The sequence below is a fragment of the Lichenostomus cassidix genome, chromosome 4A, assembly GCF_008360975.1.
Source record: "Lichenostomus cassidix isolate B80296 chromosome 4A, HeHo_3.0, whole genome shotgun sequence".
Taxonomy (NCBI): Eukaryota; Metazoa; Chordata; class Aves; order Passeriformes; family Meliphagidae; genus Lichenostomus; species Lichenostomus cassidix.
Genome location: NC_139485.1, coordinates 17,160,310 through 17,187,913, shown reverse-complemented (window position 1 = coordinate 17,187,913; position 27,604 = coordinate 17,160,310). Strand labels below are relative to the sequence as shown.

Below are 27,604 nucleotides of genomic sequence, written 5' to 3'. Positions count from 1 at the left end.
CAAGGCCAGGCTGACTTTCCAGCTGCACTTGCACTTTGATTTTCATGGTGTTGTACTCCACCCCAGCATCCTTCTGATATATTGGAGAGTTGGTCCTTCACTGAAAAACACTTAAATAAAAACCAGAATCTAGCCATGTTCAGGAGGGCTGGAGATGACACAGTTGTTCTGCTGAGCAATTCGTGATTCAGCTGCTCAGGGCAGCAAAGAACAAGCAGCTGGACAGACAGAATTCATGGCCCAGTTCCCAATGTCCAGTCTGAGCAGGACTGCAGCTCCTCTGCCTTTTGTCTGACCTCTGAGAGGCTGCTGTAGAACACAGGTGGGCAAAGCAGGAAACTCTGAGCACAGAAATGAGATGTGAATGTTTCAGAGCAAGGACATGGGGAATCGATTGGCTCCTGGATCCTCTCTAAACCATGGCTAAACACTTGCCCAGTTAAAAATGCATGATGGATGTATGGCAGAGGATAGCAGGGAGCTAGCAGGAAGGTGCTGAGAGGTTATGAGTTGAAGCCATCAGTCTTTGCCAGGATTTGGGAGCAGAGCTCCACCACGAGCACTGCTCTGGGCTTTGCTGCTCTGCAGAACCTCAGCCTGCTCTGTGCATCCTGATGGGAGCAGCTCAGATCACACTGGTATAAAACAGACAAACAAAGCTGCTGTAGCCCTGTGGAACCCAGCAGCCCTTGCTTTGGTAGATTGCTGCCCTGACTCCTCAGGGCATGCTGTGTTTGCTCAGCTCTGGGGCACTGCAGGCTGACAGGGAGAATTACACAGCACAGCACTGCTGCTTTGCCCTGCTGCTCTGAAGTTTGTTCTGAAGGGCACCAAACTTTGCTCCTGTCTGAAGTGTCCTTTGAGAATAGCAAAATGAAAAATGTTATTTCAGGACTTTCTAATATCGTGTTGGAGGAGTCTCTAATATTGTCCTGCTTGCAAACAAGTGTGACCTTTTTATTCTTTTGAAAGTTTTCCTAGCTAATGAGAGGCATTTATTGTTTCCAGCCTCATCTCCTATGCAAACTAGATTGTTCTGATGGGATTCTGTTTGCTTTATGCTTTTAAGGAATGAGCTTTAGGAACGGAAAAGAGAAATGAAACTGAGAATTAGTTGTTTTTTAGAGTTACATTCAGGACAGGGTTTCTTCTGCAATACCCAATTAAAATAAGAAATGTTTTTTTCCTCCCTTGCTTCCTTCTTTTTTTTCCTTTATCACATTTTTCCTTTCCAAGTGGCAGTTATAACCATAGGGGTGTATATGTAGTCAATATAGAAACTTTCACCTAAATGCAGTTCTGGATTCATAGGGATTGCAGGAAGTGTCACATTAAGGATTGTTTGGTGCTACTTTTATTATATTTTTATTTTGTTTCAGATATTATTTTGGATATTGTGCCTGAAGATTATAAAATCATTTAATCTTTAGAATTGTGTTTATCTAGGAGCAGAATAACATGAATACGTGGATTGCTATTTAATTAAAAAAGTGTGTCAAAGCTATGCTGCAACATATGAGGTTGTACTTTTTGTGTTCAGGATAAGCAAAATATGTACACTGTGAGTGTCTTTTGACTTTATGGGGAAATGATAAACCATTCTCTAGCTGCAGATTGATACCTTCCTCCATATCTAAGTTTCCTATTTAATTCTTTCCTCTATTGTCTTTACCACTGCATTTAAATGTGGAGCTGCATGTGGTGTTCCAGTTGGGTTTTAATTAGCTTTATTATCTATTGTGTAGGACTTAATCAATTCTATTGGATGTTATCTGCAGGTGCCTACAGTAAGGACATATTCCATTGATTTTTCATTTCTCACATCAAGCCCACTGCACACATCCAGGGGCTGCTGTGTTTGCTATTGACAGCGAGGTGATTTACAGGCACTCAGTCACAATGGAGCCGAGAGCAGGACAATTACAAACTCCACACTATGGATTTATTAGCCAGCAAATAAGGAAATAGTAACTTGTGGTGGCTGGCTGGCCGAGAGGGAGGTTCGGAGTGGGAAGGGCTTGGGAAAATCATTCCACTTCAGCCTGAGTGTTCTCCAGCTGAGGGGAATGTCCTCCAAGGGCTGTGGTGATGAGGATGCTGTGAGGATGCTGCCTCCTCTCTGGGATGTTCTGATGCAGGCAGGGATTGCATTGTTCCAAACTGCAGGTCAGCATTATATCCTTCCTGTTGGGAATTGTATAAAACCTGCAAAAGCAGTTCAGTCTGACAGGTTGGGGACTTTTGGGATAGCTCAGTGTCCTGCTTTTGGCTGGGGCAGCAATTCACCTGAATGGTGAGGAAAGGTAAAAGAGAGAAATCAGGAAAGGCAGAAGGAATTGCTCAAAAAGCCAACATCACCTGGAACTCTGTTCCTCTCTCCCTGTGTTTGTCCTCTGCAGCTCTGTGTCACTGGAGCTGCATTTTCACTGCAGGGCTTGCTGATCCAGGTGCAATTGTCCATCTGAACAGACCTTTTGGAGACATGAGGTTTTGACTACAGTTTGGAAGTGGGCAGACTTGAAAACTACCCTTAAATTTAATAAATCGAGTTTTAAAACTGTTTTAAATTGTGCCTCCTAGCTGCCCTTCCCCTAGAGAGCAGCACTCTATGCAAAATGGGTATTTTTTTCCTCTTGTAGTAGCTCTTTTATCAAGGTTTCCAAGGTAATCTTAGAAACCTGAGATTCTCCCTGCAGTTTTTTTCTGACACTGTGATCTACACAAGGAGTTAGGTATTATCAGTTCTAATAGCTTTCTTTTTCCCTGGAGGTTAATAAAAATCTACAGCCCAATTTTGTAACTATTTTTTTTTCTGTTGGTGAGCACAAAGTGGATTGATTGGAGTCACACAACTCTTTGGGAGTGTAGCTGTGTTTTGAGTGAAGAAAAGGGCTGTAATCAAGCAGGCTGACAGTAGATGCTAAAGAAATGCTGCAAACACTTGTATTTCCATCAGATTTTCTTTCCAGGCCTAGCTCTGTCCTTTCAAACAGGGAATAACTTCTTTTCCTTTAAGTTCTTATCAAACTGTGGAGAGGTTCAGGATGGTTCAAAAGCCAGGATTTTCCATAAAATCGCTTGTTTAAATTGACTAAAATGTGGAAGAAAAAAAAATTGGGTATTGCATAAAGACTTGCTTGACTTGATTAGGCATCCAGCAAGGGTTTTTTCTTCTTTGAGACATTTTGGATGCCAGAGAATTCCCCTGGAAGGGAGTCAGCCTTGCCTGTGATTTGATGAAAGTGATTTTCCTTTCTCCTCAAAGCCACACCTGCACAGCCAGCTACAGGCTGGCCCTGGATGGAATTGCTGGCAGCTCTAAGTAGGTTTTACCTCGAGATTTTTGGAGATGCACCACTTCCACCCAGTATCTTCTTAGGAAAGCTGCAAAAGAAATCTGTTTCCTGCTCCATTCCGTCAGCAAGATCGATGTCAGGGAGATTTCCCTGATTTGGAGAAGCCTCTGCTCTCTGCTCTCTGCTCTCTCTCCCCTTGAGCAGAGTTAAGCATTGGGTTGCACCACTGCAATGCATTCCTCTTGCTGATAAAAAAACAGAGGGATTCATTGCTTAAATGGAATTTGAATAACACTGCTGAAATCAATAGCAGCTCCTTATCCATATAAAGATAATTGATCTTTTTGAAGCTCCTTAAATACAACGAGCATTTGATTGTGTTTCCTTCCATTGCTCAGCTTAACACGTTAACACAGTAAAATTAAATGTTGCTTGTAAAATGACTGGAACATTCAGTGGGTTTTACTTCTACAACACTTCTTTGGTCTCTTTTAGCAGATGAGCTGCAAATGAAGAAAAGAGCTGCTGCTTTGAAATGAGCAATACAGCGAGAATGTTTGGTTGTGTATAGCAATCAGTCACTTTGTGGCCTCTGGCCACCCGACAAGTGCACTTCACCCTCCTGCATCGTTTTTCTTACTCTTTTATATTGGTCAAATACCTCTGTCAGTCCTTCTGGGCCTGCCTGCTCTGGAATGTGAGGTTGGGAACTGGAGATGCAGAGTACCTTTTATATTTGAGGTGTGTATGTCCAGCTGAATCCTGCACTGACCCAGAACAGTGCAGTTCACTGAACTGACCCAGAGCAGTGCAATTCACTGAACTGACCCAGAGCAGTGCAGCTCACTGAACTGACCCAGAGCAGTGCAGCTCACTGAACTGACCCAGAGCAGTGCAGCTCACTGAACTGACCCAGAGCAGTGCAATTCACTGAACTGACCCAGAACAGTGCAGCTCACTGAACTGACCCAGAGCAGTGCAATTCACTGAACTGACCCAGAGCAGTGCAATTCACTGAACTGACCCAGAGCAGTGCAGCTCACTGAACTGACCCAGAGCAGTGCAACTCACTGAACTGACCCAGAGCAGTGCAGCTCACTGAACTGACCCAGAGCAGTGCAGCTCACTGCAGAATCACGTTGGAAGCATGGAGCAGAGGTGACCTGGCAGCCTGGAGATTTCTAGACTCTCTTTCCCTGGGATGATGCTTGGAGAAATTCCTCAGCCTGTGGTTGCTGGGTGCAAACCCCTCCTGCTCAAACATCATTCCTGCTGGGGGATAATGAAGTGCAGGAGAAAGATCTGCCTTGTAACATTGCGAAGAGGCAGCTTTTCTTATATTTCCTAATTTCTTTTAGTATTCAAGGTGATCTAGAAAATTTTAGCTGTCATGACTGTTGGAGAAAATCCTTATGTTTTAAGGTCCGAATGTTCACTTCATTTATTTTTGTGTGTATTGCACATCAAAGTTTGGCATTGTGTGTTAAAGCAGGGGGTAAAAATCCTTGAAATTTCCAGTGGATCACTTCCCATAAACACCTGCAAATGTCACTGCACTAGAAATTTCCCCAAAAAAGTTTGAAAAGTTACACAGTCTTTAGACTATTGGTCGAAAACATCGTTGAAAATTTTAAATATTAGTTACAATCTGAAATAGAAGGGGAAAACAAGTGTGTTCTGTGGAATATACACTGAAACTTCATCCAAATATTTGCTATTTTTGTCTAGCACTAATAAATTTTGCATTACCTTTCATCCCACTGCAGGTGCCAGAATTTATCACACACACTCTACTGGAGCTGTGGCTGCTGAAGAGGTTTTGTTACCGAGCTGATGACAACTGATCACTGCTACCTTGCATGTGTTCTCTCAGGTAAATCAGAGTTTTACCAGCTGGCCTGTGAAAATGCTGCCCAAGTCCATTTCAGCACAAGCATTTTGAACCTGTATAGCAGCAAATAATTTATGCACAGAAGATAGAACTGCAGAACTTATTGAAAAAATATATTTGCTTAAGAGGGCAGGAAGTGTTATGGAGCAAGTAAATATGTAAAAAAAGCTGAACTGGATTACTCAGGGATGGAGATGCTGAGGGTGAGAGTGGTTACAGCTCCCTCTGTAAAGGAAGGGGAAATTGAACAATATATCTCAAGATTATGAAGAAACCCAAGCACCAAAGTGGTTTTTTGGCAGGGAGAGGTTTTGCCCAGCCGAGTATCACTGCACAGTAATTCACTCAAACACAGACCGAGCTTGGCACTGGATTTGCCAACAGGTTCACTGCACACTGTGAGGCTCTTTGTGGCACTGTGGTTTTACCAGAGTGGGTTATTTGCTCTTTAGCCACCTGGTCTGATTGCAGCTCCTGTTTTTAGCTCACATTGCAAATCCAGCCTGACCCATGCAGAGCAGTTTGCTGGATGGTGATGATGATGATGAGCTTTCCCATAAACAGGGGAAAGCAGTGGTTCTGAGGCTTTTGTAATGTTTATCAGTAGGAAAACAGAAGTGGCAATTGCTTTTAATTGACCAATAATTTTATTATTCAAAAGATGGAATTTACAGGAAACAGCTGCAGTTATAACTGAACCAGCTCTTTAATGTGTTCCTGGATTTTTTCCTCTGTTATATTATCTAATGGTGATAAGCTGCTGGCTTCAGTCAAATTCTGAAGTACAATAAGAGTTGGATTTATCAAGCCCTGGGATGAATACTCCATTACTCTCACTGAAAGACACCTTTGCAGACGTTGTGGTTCTGAACTGTCTGTAGAAATCCCATTCCTTATATTAAATCAATTTCCATTCTTTGTTCTCTCAGTACACAAGAATTTTAAGATTCATAACCTATTTCTGTTTGGTTTTTCTCCCTTTGTAGTTTTCCCACCTGTCTCTGTGTTGTTGTTCAGTGTGTGAGGAAATGCAACCCCACAATGAACAAGCACTTGGAATTAATTAGCTGCTTTCTGTAAATACAAATAAATGACAGCAAGATCAAAATGAAAAGCGAGAAGGGGAGGACTAGCTACTGTCACACCTGTGGTGTTACTGTTCTTATTCGTAAAATAGGCTTTAAAAGGTAATATATTTGCTGTGCTGCCAAGTTATGTCCATTATCACTGTCATGCTGCTTGAGTGGCCACAGCCCAGAGCTGTCCCCAAGGGTCACACTCACCTCAAGGCTTTCTCAGGGTTTCCTTTAAGACTCAGATGATGTTTGAGGGCTTTGAACAGCTGCTGTGACCAGCAGAACATCACTCAGCACGGCTGCCCAAGGCTGCCAGCAGGGCACAGATTGCCCTCAGCCCTGGGGAGGCTGGGTTGGGTTGGGCTGGGTTGGGTTGGTTGGGTTGGGTTGGGTTGGGTTGGGATGGGTTGGGTTGGGTTGGGTTGGGTTGGGATGGGTTGGTTGGGTTGGGATGGGTTGGATTGGGTTGGGTTGGGTTGCATTGGGATGGGTTGGGTTGGGTTGGGTTGGGTTTGGTTGGGTTGGGATGGGTTGGGATGGGTTGGGTTGGGTTGGGTGGGTTGGGTTGGGATGGGTTGCATTGGGATGGGTTGGGTTGGGATGGGGTTGGGTTGGGTTGGGTTGGTTGGGTTGGGTTGGGTTGGGTTGGGTTGGGTTGGGTTGGTTGGGTTGGTTGGGTTGGGTTGGGTTGGGTTGGGTTGGGTTGGGTTGGGTTGGGTTGGGTTAGGTTGGGTTGGGTTGGTTGGGTTGGGATGGGTTGGGTCGGGTTGGGTTGGGTTTGGTGTAACCTGAGCTGCTCCAGTGAGGAACCAAACTCCTGTTTCCTCTGCATCTTCACAGCTCCTTCCCAGTCTGACAGGGTAAGGTAATTGCAGATCTCCCTGGGCCATTGGGGTGACCATGTGTGAGACAAGCAGAATTTGGTGGAGCTGTCTCACTCACTGCAGGCTAAAACAGGAGTTTCCTGTTCTTGCTGCCAGGTTTTCCAAGGATTATTGGTTAAAGTCCTGATTTTTCAGCCTTGTCCTGGTGAAAATCTCATTTGGTGCAATCTGAATTCACGGCTGGCAGTAGAGAATGGAAAACTGCAAGGTGGGCTCTTGCAGACCAAACATATACTAAACCTGCAGCTCAAATATAAAAGGTGGGAAAATGAATATTTCAATTTCCTCATCCTCTGATAGTTGCGTGTTTATTTAAACATTAATGGTTGTAGTTCACAGAGCTGAAATTCCCGTGTGCTGCTGTTTTTATGGAATGGGAGGAAGGTGGCAGTTGGCTTCATGTGATGTTCTTTCCCTGACTCACCTACATCCCACATTAATATTGAATAGGACTCCAGAGAGATATGACTGTGCTTTTGTTAGTCTGGACAGGCAGTTGTTGTAATTAAATTTCTCTTTTCATTTGAATGGTGGAATTAAACAAATATTTTCCTTTGGAGAAGAGTAACAATTTGATGTTAATTGCTTCTATCTGTTTCTCAGCATTGTCAAATAACCTATTGTAAAAACTACTTGATATTTCCAGGGGAATGCCATATATTGCATAACTTATTTCCTTTGCTGGTTGTTTTGTTTGATGGTTAAATGGTAATTGGAATGAAAGGAATAAAGAAGCACTCGTGGGTTGGGAACCACTCAGGGGATTGGGAATTTAAAGCAGAACAATGATTTAACATCTTTTTCTTTTGTTAGGCTTTTCCTTTTCATATGTGAATTACGTGCGAGGAAGAGAGATTATAGGGAGAAAAATAAAGGGAGAATGCAGAACTCATTCAGATCAAACTCACTGTGCCTAATAAGCAGACAGAAAAATCTGCAAACTGTCTAATCCTCACAGTTTGTTCTTAGCCTTCCTAGATGTTGTAGAACTCACAAAATCATTCTGAGAAAGAAAATTAGCCTATTAAAAATGAGAAAACACAGAAACAAAGCTTCATTCCAAGAGGTGTGTTAGCTTCTAGTTATTGTGGAAGGGAAAATCATTGCAAAAAGCAGGAGGAGAAAGAGAACCCACAGTGGAGATGTCCTAAAATGAAAAATGTGCTTGGATTTCCACATCACTGAACTATTCTACAGACATGTTAAAGGACAAATCAGCTCTCAATCATCCATCCTAAATCCACAAGGTATTTGCATGTAAAAAATGTCAATAAATACATGTTTATGTTCAAATACCCAATATCAGGAGAGCTTATGGACAATGCAAAAGGCAGCAGAGCTGATTTAGATATTATGTTTTTATGTCCTGGAGTACAACATGGACTTGTCAGGGAAACACAGAGCAAAGGGTATTTAGAAATTGGGTATCAGAACTGGAAAACCCCAGGGAGGGTCAGGACTGCTCTGTCTGAAGGCTCTGGGCATCTTGGGAGCTGGAGAAGGGTTCTGAGGCAGGACTGCAGAATTATGAATGAAATGTTTTGTGGAGGCAAACTCAGCTGAGCATGGCTTTGAAGGGAAGAAGGATTGCCAAGGACATGTTCAGCTCTCCCATTTTTCAGCAGGAGCTGCAAATCAACCAGTGTCACCACGTTTTTGGGGAGCAAAGGGAGATTTTCCCCTACCTTTCTGTCACAGTTTGAAGCTGTCCTCCCCTCTGAGTACATGGGATGCAAAACTGTGTTGAATAAATGAAGAAGGGATTTTCCAGTTTATCATAAACACCAAATCATTGACCATGTTTGTCACATAGGACAAAAGCATTTCCAGATATCTAGGGGTTCATTATTTAATGTAAACAAAAATAAAAGACACAGGTGAAATTTCAAAGAAAGATATTGTACCCAAGATGTAAAATGTAGACATTGCACTGTGTGACATATCTGAAGTGTGTTCTATCTTTATTTTGATGTTCTGAAAAACAATAGCCCTCAATTTCTTTTTGTTTGTTTGTTTCTGTTTGTGACTTTTCTATTAACTGAATTCTGTCAAATAGACAAACGACTGAAATTTTGCTGGGCCAGTTTTGCATCATTTTAACCAATGAAAGATGTGCCTGGTTTTCTTTGCCCACCTTTACTCTTAGCATGGGTTTGGGCAGTAACCTCTTGGATCTTCTGAATTCCTCTTTAATGGGACTGCAGACAGGGACTCCTTTGGGGCAGTTGGCTCCTCAGGCTGTTTTAAGCACTGTGCTTTGCCAGAGTTGGGTTTTTTTGTTGTCCTTTTTGTTTTCTCTTTCAAAATTCTCACAGTTCTCAGAAATGTAAACTCCTTGCACATTTTTTTCTAGGCCAACAAGACAAGACGACCATGAATACAAGCTTAGCACAGGAAGCTCTTCAATACAGAGAATATGTCAGCTCATGATGGAGTGTGCTTTGATAAATAAATAAAACCAGTCCTGCTGCTTTTGCTAACATTGTTAGAGCAGACCTTGTGTGTTTTTAACCTGCTCCTCTTGCATGCTCTGCTATGGGAGGAGAAGTCTCCTTAATTAAAAGGAAAAGCCAAAACATTCTATGTCTCTGATTAAAAAAAAAAAAAAAAATCAAGCAGAGGGAAAAGCAGCCCCAAATCCCCTGTTTTACTGTAATGTGGATAACTGCAGGAGCTGTAGGCTGCACCCCTCCCCAGGCTTGTAGCACCAGCTTAGTTTTACAGATTTATCTTCAGTATTTCTATAAAACTCACCTGTGGATGAAGGCAGCCACCTCTGCTGCTCCTCAGGGCACTGCCACACACCTGCTGGCAGCATCTTGCTGGTGCCAGCCTCTGTCCCAGCAGATGATGGGAGAATCCCCTGAGTGCTCCTGGGCTCAGGCTGCTGCTCAGAGGGTTTGAGATGCAATGCTGTTCACAGAACTGGGGAGGTTTGATGTGCAAATAGGTGTGACTGCTATGCTGGGATTCCATTTTTCTCCTTCTTTGATATGGAAAGTTGCTTTTAGCTTAAATGATGCTATTTATTTACTCAAACCCTCCCCAGTTTCTGAATGCCTAAGTGCATCACAGAATGACATTTTTGCTTCAGTGACATGGAAGGAGTCATACCTCAAACTGGGGCAGTACTGGCCTGCATGCAAATCTCCTTTCTTCTTAGCATTTTTATGTGAGAACTAAGAAAAAACAGATACTTTTGAGCATTTCTCCTCTTTCATTAAAGTTAGACATTCAAATACTTTTGAGGATTTTAGTTAAATAAACTGTTACTATTGTATTTCCCTTCCCTACTCACCTTTTACTCAGATAAAAGCAATATTCTCGCATATAATCATACCTTATTAATAAGAACATATTCAAGAGAATTTTTTTTCCCCACCACTTCTGTCACTTTAAAGTCTGTAAGTCCATCAGGTATTTGGAACATCTCACTTGTTTTTCTGTCTTTTAGTATCCTAGTGTCCTAGTATTTACTAGTATCCTAGTATTTTTCTGTCTTTTAATAAACCAGTGACATAACTAAATACCCAGTCAGTGTTCATTTGCACCTGGAGGTGAAGGAGGATGGAGAGCCAGGAAGGTAAAATCCAGGAACATAACCCTGTGCTTGGGCTCCTCTTGCTCATGCAGAGAATTCCTGCAGCTTTCATTGCCTGCTTGGACTTTTCAGTCTCACAGTTGTTATTTCATCAGCAAAAAGGGCTTTTCCTTCAAAGCTTTACCCTGCTCTGTGTGTTTGTAACAAATTATTATGTAGACTGCTGCACCTCTCACAAATAAACACTGAAGGCTAAAAATATAGGTTGGCAATTAAAGGATTAGGAGTGTGGTTTACAGATTCTCTCTGAGTCTTTCTCCCAGTGTGTCTGAAAGCTTTTTTGTACCCCAGCCAGGTTTGGAACACCTCTGTAGCCCATTAGGAGGAACAAGTAAGAAATCTGAAAGTGGAAAAACTGAATAGATTGCAGGAGGTCAGACTGGCTGTACCTGAACCTTTACACACAACTGTGGGGTCACCTCTGCCACCCCAGAGCAGACAGACTTGGGCAGAGTTTCTCTGGGAAGCAGGAGGAAAGGATTTATTAAAGATGGCAAATGAAGTTCTGTGCCCTTGGAAATTATTAGCTTGTTTTTCTCCCTGACATTTTAAAAAATTATTGTGCTTGGTGTTTTAAACAGTAATTTCTCTCTCCAAAGGATTGGGACATTACAGAGATATACATGTTTGGTAATATAGCAAAATTGTGTGTTTATACCCTCTCAGCAATAAGGCATTATGTGACTACTGCAAGAGGAAGTCTCTGCACTGGAAAGGGAAAGTTCTTTCAACAAATAAATACTTGAATTGTATACTTGAGAAACAGGATAATGCCAACATTGGAAACTGCTTGGAATGTCTCCTAAAGGAAAGCAAAGTCTGCAGGAGTTCTCTTCTCAGGGAGGCTGTGGATGTGAAGGTACCATGTGTGAAAAATCTAATTTTCTAATATTTTAGTGCTTAGAAGTTTTCACATCCTGGTGGTGAGTTAAAGTTGAGTTCCTTCTGGTGAGAACTCTTGGAGCCAGAGCTGGGTTTGGGTGCAGCTTCTGCAGGAGCTGACTAAACCTGCAGTGGGAGAAGAGGCTGAACTTGAAGAACATCTCCTCAAATCCAATCATTTTGCCAAGTAGAAGCTGAATTTTGACTTTATAGCTGGAGTGGCTTTGAGAGAAAAGTCTTTCAGTGTTCCGTTAAGAAAATTGCCCAACAAAATCTCACTGTCAAAGTCCTTCCCCTCCCCTCCAGGACTGTGATAAATGTTTGAAGTTCAGGGCTCCAAATGATTTTTGCAAAGTATCCTAAATGGTCCATATGTCACTTTCTCTGAAATTGTAATCTATTATCTCACTCAAGTGGAATAATAATGCATTGAAAAAACTGAATTTATCCCAGGTGCCCCAGCAGGTTGATTCTTCATTATGTGTTAATTGTTAATGGCAATTTTCCACGGAGCATCTGCCAGTTCTAGTGAGCAGAGCTCCCACAAATGATATATTAATTTTAAGTGTAGACACTAACAGTAGATAATAAGTGTTTGGTTTTTTTAAAATCTTTCTTTGCTTTGTGTACATAAACTGGATGGGCATAGTTATTATTTCAAGCAAGAGTTCAAAATAATTTATAGAACATATCAAAATAGTATTTTATTGAAGGTCTGACTTGGTGGAATGTTTTTATTTCTGAAGTACTAAGCATGCACTGTGTTAAGGGTAAGGAAATGACAAGTATCAGCCGAGATACTGTAGGAGTATTTTTACATAAGTGTGTGTTACAATAATAATGTAATAGTTCTGTAATACATTATTAAAGTTTAGGAATAAAGTAAAGTTCAATTGATGTTGAGGACATGATATAACTCTGCATTTCAGTTTTTGTTTCAGGGTAAATAAACTGGTGAAAACAGTTAAAACCAGATAAAAAATTAAATTGTCTTCAGTTTATTGAGCTGTGCTCTTCAGCAGCATCCACAGTGTGGATTTCAACAAACTTGGTTAGGGATGACATCTAAATTAGGGTTGTTCAGGTTCTTCATGCTCTCAGAACTGACTGTGGTTTTGCTGTGTTAATTCCATCCGATGTAAGAAGATCTGAGTGTGCAGACTGGAGGAATCACTCAGCCAGTTTGGCCAGATCTGTAGAGTTTTATGACCAAAATCCCAGCAGCTCAAGGCTTGACCTCTGTGAGTGTTTCATCATGTCCTCTGCTTCCCAGAGATCCATGAAAGATCATGCTGGAGGAGTAGTTTGTGTCTGAAGTTGTTCCTGTAGTGAAAAAGTCGCTCCAAAAATGTGCTAGCAAATCTATATCTTCTTTTCATCCCTGATTAAAAAATTCCAAACCTCTATTGAACAATGACATTATAGCAGGTGCACTTACAATGCTTATCAAAAGTGGTTTATAAATTATGTCCAACCCATTACCCACGTAAGGAACAAAAGAAACAGTGGGTTTGGGGCTGTAACTCCAGTGTTGTGCTAACTGCTCTCCAAACACACAGAAACAAACATTATTTGCCTGATTGTCTGCAGTTTAAAGAGGCAAAGCAAACAGCAGGTGGGAAATGTGGATCTGAGGGGAACAGGGAGTGACATGGTGACCCCTTGTGTGGCAGGGAGCAGCAGCAGTGGGCACTGGCAGCAGCAAAGCCTCAAGGGCTGATTTATTTGTCCCCTGCCTTTGAAAGCTGAGCCATTGAACAGTTAAAATACGTGTAAAAATATAAAATTAGTGATTTCTTTCGTATGTAATCTAACATATATATATATGTGTGTAAGGGTGCCTAAAATAAAATTTAACTGTTTTTCAGAAGTAACTTGAGGAGGCTCCTGATGGAAAGATGATAATGGTGTTCCTTGACAAATATTCTAATTCAGCTCCTGATGGTGTCATTGAAGCATGTTGCATTTTCTAGTACTACATTTCTTACACATTTTTCATGTTCATTATCAACGTGTGCTGTGCACCTTGTTTGTATTGTAGAATTTATAAGCAAGCTTTGCTGTTTAAATGACCCAAATAATCAAGAAACTGATTAGGTAAAACATATTAAAGATGATGGAAAGAAAAAGCAGAATATATTCTTCCCTCTTTGTAAAACTCTACATGTTCTTTTTAATGATAAATGCCTTTTTGAGTTGAATGTGATTCCACCTGTGATAAATGTCAGTATTTCCATCACACATGGCCAATTTCCCTTGAAAGCCAAGAAAGCAGTGTCGTTTTCTCTCTCAAATACTTTTGTTTTTTGAGATCTTTAATTTTTCCTGCAGGAATGTAACCCAAACTGGTGAATTAGAGACATAATAACAGAAAACAGGCATTCAGTGGACAGGTGTTAACAGCTCAGTTTTCATACTGTCTGAACAGAAGAAAATCTAAAATAGAACTAATGGGCTGAAGTCTTGTTGGAACAGCTGGATTCCTCTTCATGAGGCTTTGCAAGGAAGCTACAATGGCTTTAGAAGCAAAAGCAGATTTTTCTATCCATGTTGGAGATATCTATACAGGATCTAGACACAGTTGCTAATGATTTTATGTGTGTCAAAAACTCTTTCTGTTTCAGCTTTTTGATTTTTTTTTTTTAATGTTTACCTTGTGTTCTGCAAAGCACATAATTATCCTTGGCTTGTTTTCAAATCTGCTGTATTGCTCTTGCATGGCCATCCATCACTTCCCTCCTCTGATTCCTGGGCAGAGTTTGCAGGTTGCTCTTTGATATTCCTTGCTGTCTGTACCCTTTTAATGTGACAGTGATAACAGGTTCTGAGCAGCAATAAGTGGTGGAAATCCATTTTGCAAGATTTATAGCTCGACGGGAGATGATCTCTGCTAATCAGGAAGGACCCCACTCCAAATAATTTTGTTCCCCAGGGGTGACTATTTATTTTCAGTCTCGCAGTGGCTGCAGCTATTTATCATTTTTAACATGTTTCCATCGCAGTGTTGGTCTCCTGCTGTGGAGCAGACAGACCCAATTGAGGAGCCCCTAGATTTTTTACATTTAAAGTAAATTCAATAGGAAGAAGCAGAAAAGCTTCTGTAGCTGTCTATGAAAAGTTGTCTGTAAGTAGACCATGCACTTATAAAAATATAATCTCTAAAATTAAAGAGATTTGAGCCTTTAAAGCTCTATAAAATGTTTTAAAGAAGCATTACAGAATTTATGGAATACATCCTTGCTGTACTTGAAATCACTCTGACATTCTTTAACTGAGAATATCAAACTCTCCTCCTCTCTGAATGGAGTTTGTTATATAGTGCAAATCAATGCATTTTTGCTCATCACTTCATCATTCTGCACTAAATGCTCAGAGGATTCTGAGGCCATTTTTTATCACTGCTTGTGGGAACTCAATGAAGTTCTAGATACCAATGTTGGCCCTAATATGGGTGTAACTTCCCCAAGCTGCAAATACAATTGTATTTTCTGCATCAAGAAGGAAATTCACCACTGTCCCATGCAGATGGCAAGTCAGATCTCTCCACAACAATTGGATGAAGTGTATTTGTCCCAAATTCCATGGGATTTATTCAACCCATCTTTGTTTGAGAGAAGAACCTCCCCATGTAAAATCTGTGTGTATTTACACTTTACATAGCCTTGAATTCTATGATTTCTGTATGGCAAAATCACTGATCTGGGTGCTAATAGACTGAGAATAAGAAATGCAGCAGTGACCCACTTGAAGCTTTAAAAAGAAGTTGTCCTTTTTGTCATTATTAATTTAGTAATCTCAAATTTACATCTCATTGCTAATTGCAGCAGTGTTTTCTTCCCCTGCACTGCACTTGTCCAAACACAAATAACTCTCCAAAACCTTCAGTTTTTCAGGGAATTACATAGTGCTTGGCAATTTCTGGTAAACCTTCTATGTTTAATCAAATGCATTTTATGATTAACTCACCATAATTTCATTAACTCTTTTTTACATTCAACTTCATTAGCTGCCAGTTTAATACTTGAGATTTTTTACTTCTTATTTTATTATTTTTTCCAAAAAAAAAAAAATAAGCAATGCTGCCTTTTCATTTTTAGCATTGCCATTTTGTTGCTGAGATAATGCTGATTTTAGGGTCTGCTGGGCTAACAGTGAGGAAATGAGTGATGCACTAACTCACACCCTGTTCATTCTACCTGAGACACAGAACAGAACCAGCTAACAAAAGCCCATTTTACCAATTTCCAACCCCTCATCACTCTTGAATTCTGAGGGAGATATTCTGTCTGAAATGTTGATCTGAGTTACGCAAGTATTTTAAAAAAGGAAGAAAAAAAGCAAAAACCCACTCTGCCTGTTGTTCAGCAGAGATTTGCTTGTGTTTTCATAACTGATTAATATGTTCAAGCATTTCAAGCTAAAACAATCCTTATCTGCCAGCTTAAAGGCTGTACAACAGGGATTCCTGTGTGATCTCTGAGGTCAGCATCCCCTACACTCTCCCTGTGTAAAAAAACAGGAAACTTGGAGATTCTCTATTCCCCAACCGTTCAGCCACTCTGTTATGGTTTTTTTATTAGTTTTCCCATTTCCTTCCTTGGTTCTGTATCATTTCTGAGCCATTTCTATGGTGCTCCATCCATTCTTTTCATGGACTCTGAGCTGCTCTCTTCGAAATCATCTCCTCTTTAGAATGTTGTGCTTAGCTGCAAAGTTTTAATAGGTATTTCAGGATTCTTGCATTCCCACAGCAGCTGGGGGGTGGTTTGTGCTGGGAGGCAGCAATGGCAAACAGGCAGTAATCAAACCCTTCCCTTTCTTCCCTGGCTGCTCAAACCAGGAGCAAAAAGCAACAGATGATATTGTGTGCTGAGCAAAGTGCACAATAGCCCCAGCCTGGCAGTGCAGCCTCACAATGGGTTTCTCTGAAAAGAGAACCCTCATTCCTCAGCCACAGAATATATTTGCTGCCATCAGATAGGGATTCAGAGCTCCTGCCGAGAATACAGGTTATTAAAAAAAATAAAAAAAAAAAAATAAAAAATGATTCCTCAGGAAGAATGAAAACATCCAGAAGTCACAATGGTGTTGCAACTCGAAAGCGAGGAAGAGTTCATGTATTCCACAGGCTTTTGAATAAAACTCAGTGCAGATGATAACACATTCAGCTTGTTTCTGAGCACAGGGAAAAACTGCAATATATTTCTAGTAATCATTTAGGTCTGTCATATAAAACCATATGTTGGACAAATAGAAGACTATTTTACACGTCATAAATATAAACTTTACATATAATTTAGACTTGCAAAGCACTTGATGCAGTGAGTGGAGCAAGTAGGTCAGGTGGGCAGTAGAGAGAAATAAGAGCTGAAGCTCTATTCCTTTGAATAATTAGCTGTTGCTTTGGTTAGCTGGAACATCATAGGTAATAAGCTGGAAAATAAGGTTTCTATATTAACACTTGGGGATCTTTATAAAGCAGAGCCTGCAAATCCTCAGAAAAAACTTCATTATTGCCTCTGCAGTGTGGGGTTTTTTGTGAGGTTTGATTGATGACTTTTTTCCTAGGCAAAGGTCACGGCAGGATTCTCATTTAATACTGACAATGGAAGAGAAATCATAAATAAATTAGTGGCCTAAAGATCCTCAGATGCTTCAAGAGGTGTTAAAAGTGTTTTGAGTGGTCTTTGCTGCATCCTGTAGTTTTTGAATTCTCCCAACCTTTGTTTCTCTTACCTCTTTGGTTTCAGAGTCTGAGCTCCCTAATCCAAGAGTTTATATATTTTGTATTTTTTCAGAGTATCTTAAGTCCCCAAATAAGGTAAATAAACAAAATAACATTTTAAATTTTCCCACAAATACCTTTGTGTAGGAATATATCTCATATTTAGATGCCTGAAACTCCAGACATTTGTGTAATGAACCACATATGGAGTGTCAGCTTCTTCTGCAGTGCTGGAATTTCAGGGTGGCTGAAGAATCTGCCAATTGAAATATCCATCAAGATCTTCCAAAAACACAACTTGCAACCTTCCCGTGCTATCAGCACAGTTGGGCAGGGCTGTCATTTCAAACTGTGCTTTCAGAGGAAAACTCTGTTTGCTGCAGCAAAAATAACATTTCTCACCTTTTTTTGGATTATCTGCGGGAGAAGGCAGATCAGGGGGAAATTGAGATTAGCTTTTTGGTAAATGGAGATCCACAAAAAGCCATTCCATGTTCACCTTCACCTGCAGCCCAATATCCTGCTCAGAACACAGGAAATTCCTGCCTCCCTGTCCCAGCTGGCTGGGAGGCAGTGGGGATAGTTTGCTGTTGAAGATGGATGATTCACTCGTTCACAGGAGGAGGAAAAATTTCCAATCATTCTGCACCACTGGAGTCTGGCATGAGCTGCAGAGGGGAAGGAGGATAAATGCCATCAGAAAAAAGGCAGATGTGAGGGTGCTTTGCATTGTCAAAACTCACTGAAACAGGTGCTGGAATGCTCAAAATGACAACCTGAAAGTGGCACAGTTTAGAATTTACCTTGTTTAAAACAACTTTTATGAATAATTTTTCACAGCTGTCAAATATTACTTTTCCAAACCCTTTACATACTGAATTCATTTAGTCATAATAGTCTCAAGACAATTGTTTATTTTCTTATCCTTTTTTTCATTGTTTTGAGATTATATGTTGTGATTGCATGCTAAGCACTGTCATGAAATTATTTTGGATCAGTTGCTGCCATAAATAATAAAAAGATAAATTCAGTTCCAGGGCAGCACAACTTTTCCCATCTTCCATTCTTGTGGAGAACTCTTGGAGGATGTGGGTGAGAGATTTGGGCAAAAAGAACCCTCAAACCAACTACATCTGATTTTGCTGCTTCTCTCTGGCGCTCATTGTTCTGCTGAATGTTGTGATTGTTATTTCTTCCCTGTCGAAGTCCTCAGCCACGTGCTGTTGCTAAGAAACAGGGCTGTTGTAAGTGATCCCAACAAAAGAACAAATTCCTATTAAATTCACTAGCAAAAATGAAGGCCTATCTGCATGGCATCAGGATTTTATTTAATTTTTATTATTAAATGCCCCAGTCAGAAAATTAACTTCCATTTTATAGGTTCTGGATATAAAAGTCGATGAAGTCTGTAATGCTGAGTGTTTGGAAGATCCCAAGTGAATCCATTTGAAGAAATCTCCAGGTGAAAAACCCTTGGCACTCCTCAAAAAGCTCAAATCTCTCTGCTGGGGAAACAAAGCCTCGTGTGGAAATTGCAGAGCACTGGAGCTCTGTGAAGAACTGAGTCTGCTTGGCTGGAGCAAAAGGAAAGAAAATAGACCAAAATGAACCTTGAGAAGAGTGGAGAAGGTGAGATTTGGAAAAAAAAAAAAAAACAAAACAAAATCACAAAATATTTTGGTTCCAGGTTAATGATTTGTATCTTTTTCTTTCCAAAGGAAAAGAGGAATTTCACATCACAACAAAACAAAACAGAAGGAAAACAGCACAGGATGAAAAGATAGGAAATATGTTTTTTCCAGGTAAATCTTCTTGACAGATTTGTCATTAACAAAGAAAAAAAACGATTTCATGTGAAATTAATTTCTAATTAAAGAAGTACTACCCTGAAACATCAGCTGAATAAGGGAGAAGGCCTAGCTCTCAGAAATCTCCCAAACACTCCTAAACCCTCAGACTGTGGCTCAGCATGTGGATGGATAGCAGCAATGCCTTTTGGAGCCAAAAATGATGCCAGTGATTTCTACAGAGGGCTGATGACAGAATTCCACAGTATTTTCTAAGCCATAGAGGATAAATTACACTATTCATATATTAATGGAATTTTGTAGCATTTCCAGAAAGTATTTTTGAAAGCTTTTTTTTTTTTTTTGCTTTAATTTCTGTTTGACTTTGAGTGAGCCTGAACTGTGTGTGGTGAAAAGGAACTGAGGATGTGCAGATGAAACTAATTAAACACTGCCTGTCACTCCTCATTTTGAAGCCCTGATTTGAGCTTGCTGTCTCCACTTTGATTATTAAAACACGTCAGGTAGTTCTCACCCCACGTTACCTGGGAGTGTTGCTAATTAGGTGTCAGGATGTCAGTGATTAATGTAAAATCATGAATAAATTACACATGAGAGCCATACAAGGGTGCAGAGCCATGTGACTGTTTGGGATGCCCTGCAGCACAAGGTACACCAGTGATAGCCACTGCTGACCTTTGAGTTGGAGTCATTTGCCTGCAATTTCACTGATTGATTAATGAGAGGATAACAGGCAAGTCAGAGTCACAACTGGAAATCTCATTTTTCACAACAAAAGGCAATCTCCACCTGTCATCATTCAACAGGTTTGATCCACTTTTTTGGTCCTGTGACTATTTGTCATTCATCATTTATATAATGGGGGGAAATATGATTAAGGCTGCAGTCCCAAATACTGATTATAACTTAATCATGATGAGCACAAACACATAAATAATAGAGATTGGTCTTGGAGAATTGTGTATTCTTGTTTAAATGTGCCTGCCTACTTTTTTTTGGTTTGTTTTGGTTTTTTTTTTTCATAGAAAGGAGGCTACAGGCATCAAATAAACATGATGAGAGATGGACAGAACACAATTGTAATCCCTGCTGTTTGTACCTGGAGGAGAAGGAGGAGCTCAGGGAGGAAACTGTCCTCAGTCCTGAGGTGGGTGAATCTCTGGGTTTCTGGATGTCCTGCAGAGTTCTGAACCTGGAGAAACTGATGATCAATACCTGCAGGGCACAGAATCCACTCAGAAGTGCAAATTCCCTGAGCTGCTTAGGTGTCTTCTTGTCTGCTGAGCTCTTCTGCAGCTTTCAGGAGCACAGATTTCATGTCATCAATGTTCTGAGAGCTTCTCCCTGAGCTGGTGTCTGTTGTTTCCACTTTGTCTCATCTATTCTTTATCAGAGCTGTCATGATTTTTGTTTTTTTGTCTTGTGAGTTGTGTTTTGGGTATTTTAAGAAAAGGGGAGATTTTGCTCAGAGACCACCTGAAAGCATTTTGATGCTTCTGGTTCTTTGGATGAGGAATTAAATGAAATCAGCTGAAAGCAAAACCACCCCTACTCCCCAAACTCGGGAAATAAAATGCAATCCTTCCAAATGTGCACTCTCTCCATAGCCCAGCTGCTCTGTAAAAGTGTTGGGTTTGTGTTTCCCTGTTTCTACCCAAATATCAGTTTCCCTGGGCTCTCAGGATCAGTGCCTTGTGATGCTTACCAGATCCAGGATTTGCTAAACATCTGGTCATTTAGCAGAGCTACAGAGAGATTTGAAACAAGTAACAGAAAGGAATTGAAATAAATTTTCATAACAGATCTGTCTGAAATTTAAAATTTAAGATGAATGGATTTAATTAGCTGTGGACACTTTGGTTTTCCTATAATTCAAATGTGTCAACTTTAAAACATGGCCTTTGGGCCATCGTTTGAAGTGAGTCATCTTTATTTTCCATTTTAAACTGGACATATATTCTGGGGTTTGTGGTGCTCTGTGAAATCTGACAGATGGTGATTCTGTATTTTCATACCTGTACATAAACAAAGAATTGTTTTACGACATCCCAGGAAGTCTATTTTATGATCAGCTGTGAAAAAGCTCAGAGAACCATGTTTAGAAGAGGCAGTGGATCTGTGTTATTATGCTTTCAGCTAAGGTAATGGGAATTCAATAGAGTCCTGTTGGGATATTTCCTACCAAGGTGCAAAAAGAATCAATTTGATTGGTTTTAATTACCTTAGTGCTCATCTGGTGAATTGTTTCTTTTTCTTTTTCTTGTGAATCATGTATTGCAGATTTAGTACATGGGTGCTAACCCAGATATCTTTCCTCTGTCAGATTTTAAACAGAGCCCAGAAAGTGCCTGCAGCAGCACGGAGTGTGGAGAGAGACACCTGAAATTACTGGGAATTTTTGTTCAGGACACACCTACTCTGGATAATTCACTTTTGCTTCCTCCAGGTTTGTGTTACCAGCTCTTTCCCTCGAGAGAACAAGGGCTGTGCCAGATTTCAGTATTGATGGGAATCCAAAAATGCATGAAATAAATGAAGATATTAGCCAGGGGCCAATTACATGACACACTATCAAATTATCCTAAGGAGACCTGAGCTTCCCATTCAGAAATGATATTGGGATCACACTTGTGAGAATATTTGATTTGCTTTATAAAAGGCTGGTCAGAAAAAGACAAGATAAATTGCTAGTTTTATACAGCTGTATAGACAAATTAAAGCAATAGATTCCAGGGTGCTGAAAGTTGTCCTTGCTCTTTGGCTCCTGTCCACATGAATTCTTTGAGCTCTTGTTTATTCTGGGATTTACTTCTGTTTCAGTCAAGGACAAACTGCTGCCAGAATGGTTAACCTGCTGGCAATGCCAGCCTGGGCAGGGTGTCCCACTGGTCTGTCCTCTCTGCTGGTCCCAGGGAGCAGAGCTTTGTGCCACTCCGAGGAGCAAAAAGGTTGGGTCAGTGTGGGGCTCTGAACTGGGGGGAAATACTGTAAAATATTGCTGTGCAGCTGCTTAGCCATGGGGATGAGTTCAGCCTCCTCATTCTGCCCAGCTCTGGGATGAGTTCAGCCTCCTCATCCTGCCCAGCTCTGGGATGAATTCAGCCTCCTCACTCCACCCAGCTCTGGGATGAGTTTAGCCTCCTCATTCTGCTCAGCTCTAGGATGAGTTTACTCTCCTCATCCTGCCCAGCTCTGGGATGAGTTCACTCTCCTCATTCTGCTCAGCTCTAGGATGAGTTCAGCCTCCTCATTCTGCTCTGCTTTGGGATGAGTTCAGCCTCCTCCCCCTGCCCAGCCCCTGCTGGAGCAGCACATCTGGCAAGGTGAATTCTGCCTGCACAGCTGGGCTGGGTGGCTGCTCAGCTCAGCTCAGCTCAGGTAGCACACCTGATCTCAGCCAGTCCAACCCACCCTGGACCCTGGCAGTGTTCTTGCCAAGCAAGGCTTTGCAGAGGCAGCAGACAAACCTGTTGCTGCTGCCTGCACTGGTGTGTTAAAGAATGAACAACTGTGAGCAAATAATGCTGTGGCTCTGCTGTGATCTCTGCTTGCCTGTTTGCAGAGCAGAATGCCAAGCTTCTGAAAAGCACATTTTCATCATCTCTATCAAGGACTGACATATTCAAAGTAATGACCTTTGGCAGGAGCTTCCTATGGAAGAATTCGCCTTGCCATGTTCATTCTTTTGGGTCTTTTTGATTCTTTCCTCGTTGCCAAAAAGCATGAAAACCAGCTTGAACTAGTGGAGCCAAAGAGCAGCTAACTTTGAGGAGGTACATAATGTTTTAATTCTCCTGGTTCAGATATATAATACAAGCTTCCCTGGGGGAGTGTTTTTCCTTGTTAACTCATTTATAAGATAACTGAGGCTACAGGTGTTCAGCTTTAATAAGGCATTAGTGAACAATTATATAAGACACTAAAAATAAAACCAGAGTCTTTGCACGAAGGAAATCAACAGTGAGTGAAAAAATAATTAACAGCAAAGCTGCACAATCAAATAAGGGGGAAAATTTTTAGAAACTAAAATTGTTGGATAATATCTTTAATGCATACAGAAAGGATGTTGTTGAAAGAAGAAAGGAAGACTGCATTTTTATGTGCCAGATATGAAAAGACACAAATAATATATAAAAGAATAACTGGTGCTAACACTGCTGATAAAATCATTTTCTGTTTGAATTCAAGTGTCTCTAAAATATTATTTTGAAATGGTGAAGAGCCAGCTTTCCACTAACATGCAGTTCTGCATTCCCTTGATTTATGAAATCTCATTTCAGTTGCAAACCAGTGGCTCTCCTGTGTTTGTGCCTGAGCTGCAGACAGCTCCACCAGCTGAGAGAAAGAGAGAGGAAATTAGATGTATTAAACCTGAAGAATCAGTGACATTCAAATAACAGTTTTGCTCTTGTATTTCTCATTTGTTAGAAGGAGTCCCTAATAAAAATTCTAATGTGTCTTAGCCTTGGAAACAATGATCTATTCTATTTCTTTCGACAGAACAAATTCAGGACAGAGGTTCTGACACTTTCTTAATTATAAGAGGATATCTGAAGTCCTTGGCTCCCATTTGTCTTCATCTGAAACTACCTTTTCACTCTTCAGGGTGAGAAATAGCAAACTGGACTAATGCTCATCTCTGCTATGAAACTCCTTGTGGGATTTGTTTGTAGTGATAGGAGGCTGAGGCAGAGGGAGGTGGGAGCTCCAGGAGTTCAGTGTCACTAGGGTGGTAAACTTTTTTCTTTTTAAGAAAATCCTTCAGCTGTTAATTTTCATGATCTCCTCCTCTTCTGTAGAGCCTGGAGTTCTGTGGAATTCTGTTTTATGTTCTGTGGGCTTTGTTTGTTTCTTCATTAGTGGAAAATCTCAGCTGTTTCTGTTGCAGGGCAGAAGGGTCTGAAACTTGTTCTCCCAGTGAGAACCTGAAGTTATAATTGTGTTTGGCCAGTTTATACCTGAATACATTTTTCCACAGGATGTTAATGCTTTAAAATACATTCCTTTCTGGTTGTCCTTTCATTTTCATTAGGTTTCTATCTATTAAATTATTTACATTATAAAGTTTGTATTAAATATTTGCACTTTGTGGTGGCTACAGTAACAATTCTGAACATTTTCGAATTTCTAACTTGTGTGTTTCTGCTTCCTGCAATTAGACCTTGCTGTAGCTAATGAAACATATGTGATTTGTTTGTTTATGCCTGAGGACTGAATTTGCTACTGAATAATGCAAAAACATATGCAAGGACAAGTATAGTGGATGGGAGTGGGAATGTGAGCACAGAGGGTATGTGAGCAAAGTCAGTTGAAAGAGGTGTTCAAGCTCTGGCTCTACCTGCCAGTCCAAGTGGAAACATGTTGGTTATATCATATGGATTTTTGCTTTAAACAGAATCAAAAGCAGCTGGAAGAGTTCAGCTGTTGCTGTTCTGTTTGGTAGAATGCAATTATGAGCTCTGCTGGGCTGTGCTGGCAGAGCCTGAGCAGAGTTTGTCTCTGTAAATCCTCTAGAAAGGACAGCAAATGGACATCCATGTTCCACTTCCAGCTGTGCTCATGTCTGAATCCAGCCCTGGGACAGAAAGGTTTTGCTAAAACCTCTTCTGTGAGATTTCCAGGCAGCTTCCTGTATAGGAAAAGATGAATATAATTCTACCTGAGGTCAACAACCTGAATTTGTTTTCCTGACATACCTAATCATTGCTAGTCATGGAATTATGGAGTGGTTTGGGTTGGAAAGGACTCTAAAGATCATCTTGTTCTGCTCTCTGCCATGGCAGGACAGCTCCCACTACCCCAGGCTGCTCCAAACCCATCCAGCCTGGCCTTGGGCACTGCCAGGGATGCATCCAGAGCTTCTCTGGGCAGCCTGTTCTAGAGCCTCCTCACCCTCACAGTCTAAACCTAGTGCACTCAGAAAATAATGAATTTTTAAATTAATTTCATCTTCTTTTAAAAACAATATATTTTTTCAAGCAGTACAGATAAGATGAAGGAAAATCAAGTTTGTTTAATTATAAGGTATCAACATGCTGCAGACTTATTTTAGTGGATTAGATTTTCTCCCAGAAATAACTTCAGTGGAATTACATCGTAAGTAAATGTGGTCCAGTTCATCTTATAATTATATTTTGAAGTGCAGAAGTAGGGAAGAATGGAGTCCTATCCACCTCACATAAAAAACTCTGCCTTTCATGTTTCTTTGAGAAGCTGCTCTGATTTTTACAGCAGCAAAGTTGGCCCAGAAGTTGCATTTTCTTCACCCACAACACCTGATTTTGTCTGGCATCTGCAGTGATGTGCACAGTCAACAGTTTTGCTCATAAACCTTGACAAGTTCAGAGTATAATCTCTGCCCCAGCAGAGGCTTCATTCCTCTGTCCATGTTGAGGAATTAATGCCACACAGCTTGGAAATTTGCCTTGAGCAAGTCCTTGTAATATTGAACTTGTGATATTGTAAATTGGACTTGTAATATTGAAATATTGGACTTGTAATATTGTAATGTTGGACTGACCTCTGCTGCTCCCTGTGTTTCCAATGGGCACACAGGGAGCTCTGAGCAGAATTTATCCCCATCTGCCCAGAATGCCACAGCAGCTCAGCAAAGCTCCAAGGATCACTCCTGCAGTGCTGCATATTTCCTGTGAGTTGAGTTTTCCCTTGGCCATAATATCACCACAATATCAGCCAAGTGTCCTCTGCAGGGATTGTTGGGTTCAGATCATCAACAGGCAGAGATGAACTCCAAGGCTGTGTGTTATGGATACAGAGTGATTTGCTTGCAGTGAGGAATTCAGCTAACTTCTGTAGTAAAATGGAGCTCATATTTATTTAGGAGAGTGCCTTTCTAAATTATCCTGAAGTTTTCATTCTCTTATGTAGCACTTTGTTATAGATTTATACAGAAAAATCCCCAACATCTCATGGTTTTCATATGCAAACTTCTGTATGCAAAGAAATTTCCACTGAGTATTCTTTCCAAAACCAGCCTAATGAAAATTAAAACTGAGTGTATATTTTTTCCCTAAGAAAGTGTTATTAAGACCAATGGACATTGGGCTCTGTATATTTGTAAGCAATCTATTTGATGAGCTATTAATGTTGTCTGTAAAGAAAAGGTCAGAGGCTTTTTAACACCAGTTTTCTCAGAGGAATAAAAGTCCTGCCTTGCACAGTTCAGATATTTTGTCTAAGAATTTAATAGGTAAACTCTTATTAAGGAGGAAGGTTGGGTATCTCCTTACTATCTCTTTTCATCATAATCAGAAAACAGGGAATGATTTAATTAATAAGATTGCGTCCTTTTTGCTAATAGACATTTTTCTTAATAGGTTAATTGTATGTTTATATTTATTAATAATATTAATAATGCACACTAGATAGAAAAAAAGGAAAAAAAAACATTTAAGAGCTAACAAAAAGGCCCAGCCCACTGATACCACAAAGTATCTATTACCCCATTTTAACAGCAACCTCATATTTTCTTCCAATACAAGTGACGTGGAGGAAAAGGAATTTTATAACAGATTTACTTACAAGAAAGCAAAAAAACCTATTCTGATTAATTGGCTTTGACAAACTTGGTTTCTAATTTGAGAAACTAATATTTCTCCTAAATAATCTTTGTTTCAGTGATCTCACCTTAAACAAACAGAAGCAACGTGAAAATATTCATTACTTTCAGGCAGCTTTCTGCTGCCAAGATGTTTGCAGTGTGAAATAAAATTAGCTATGATGGATACTTCTGTGTATTATGATAAACTTCCCTACATTAGTGTAAATCAGTTAGCTGATACCTGGTGAAATGCCTATTCTGGCTACACTGCAATTTCAGTGATGAGAAATAATACTTGTTTAACAGCTTTACTGGGTTTTTGTTGTTAGTGTCTTGTGCTGGTGACTGCTTTGATGCAAAGGATTTGTCTTCTTTCCTGCTTTTTTCTGTTGTTTTCTCTGAGAAAAAAAAAAAAAGAATGAAAAAGGTTAGGGATTTTTTTCATAAGGAAATCTGCAGATATATGTCTCACAGTAAAGCAGTCTATCCAGGTGATTTTATTATTTGCATATAAGGTCACACTGGTGACATGTGTGTATATTTATGAATGCATGTATGTGTTTAAAAAGAGATTTCTAGGATAAAGCAGTGGCTGGTGCAGCCCTGCCTGGCAGGACAGTCACTCAGAGCAGATGTCCCTCAAACCATCAAGTTGTATCCACACTTGTTAGACAGTTAAATCCAAGTATCTGAGACCTGCTCATAACACAAACAGTGTTTACAGTTTGTGAGCAGGACTGCTTGGTGCTTTATTATTAATTTTATTATTGTAGGGGTGAGCAAGGCTCTGATCACACATCCTCCTCCCTCCCTGGCTGATTTCCCTTGCCTGTGCTGCCTGAGGCTTTTCCACCTCCAGTGCACATCAGGCATTGAGCTT

At 40.4% G+C, this 27,604-nt stretch overlaps 1 long non-coding RNA gene across 1 annotated transcript; it reads left to right on the top strand.

The window, feature by feature from the left end:
• The first annotated feature begins 18,778 nt into the window (after positions 1-18,778).
• Positions 18,779-21,788, top strand: LOC146437591 (uncharacterized). The gene is made up of 3 exons (XR_014852345.1): positions 18,779-18,984; positions 19,074-19,157; positions 20,189-21,788. It is a non-coding gene; the product is annotated as an uncharacterized LOC146437591 (long non-coding RNA).
• The last annotated feature ends 5,816 nt before the right edge of the window (positions 21,789-27,604 follow it).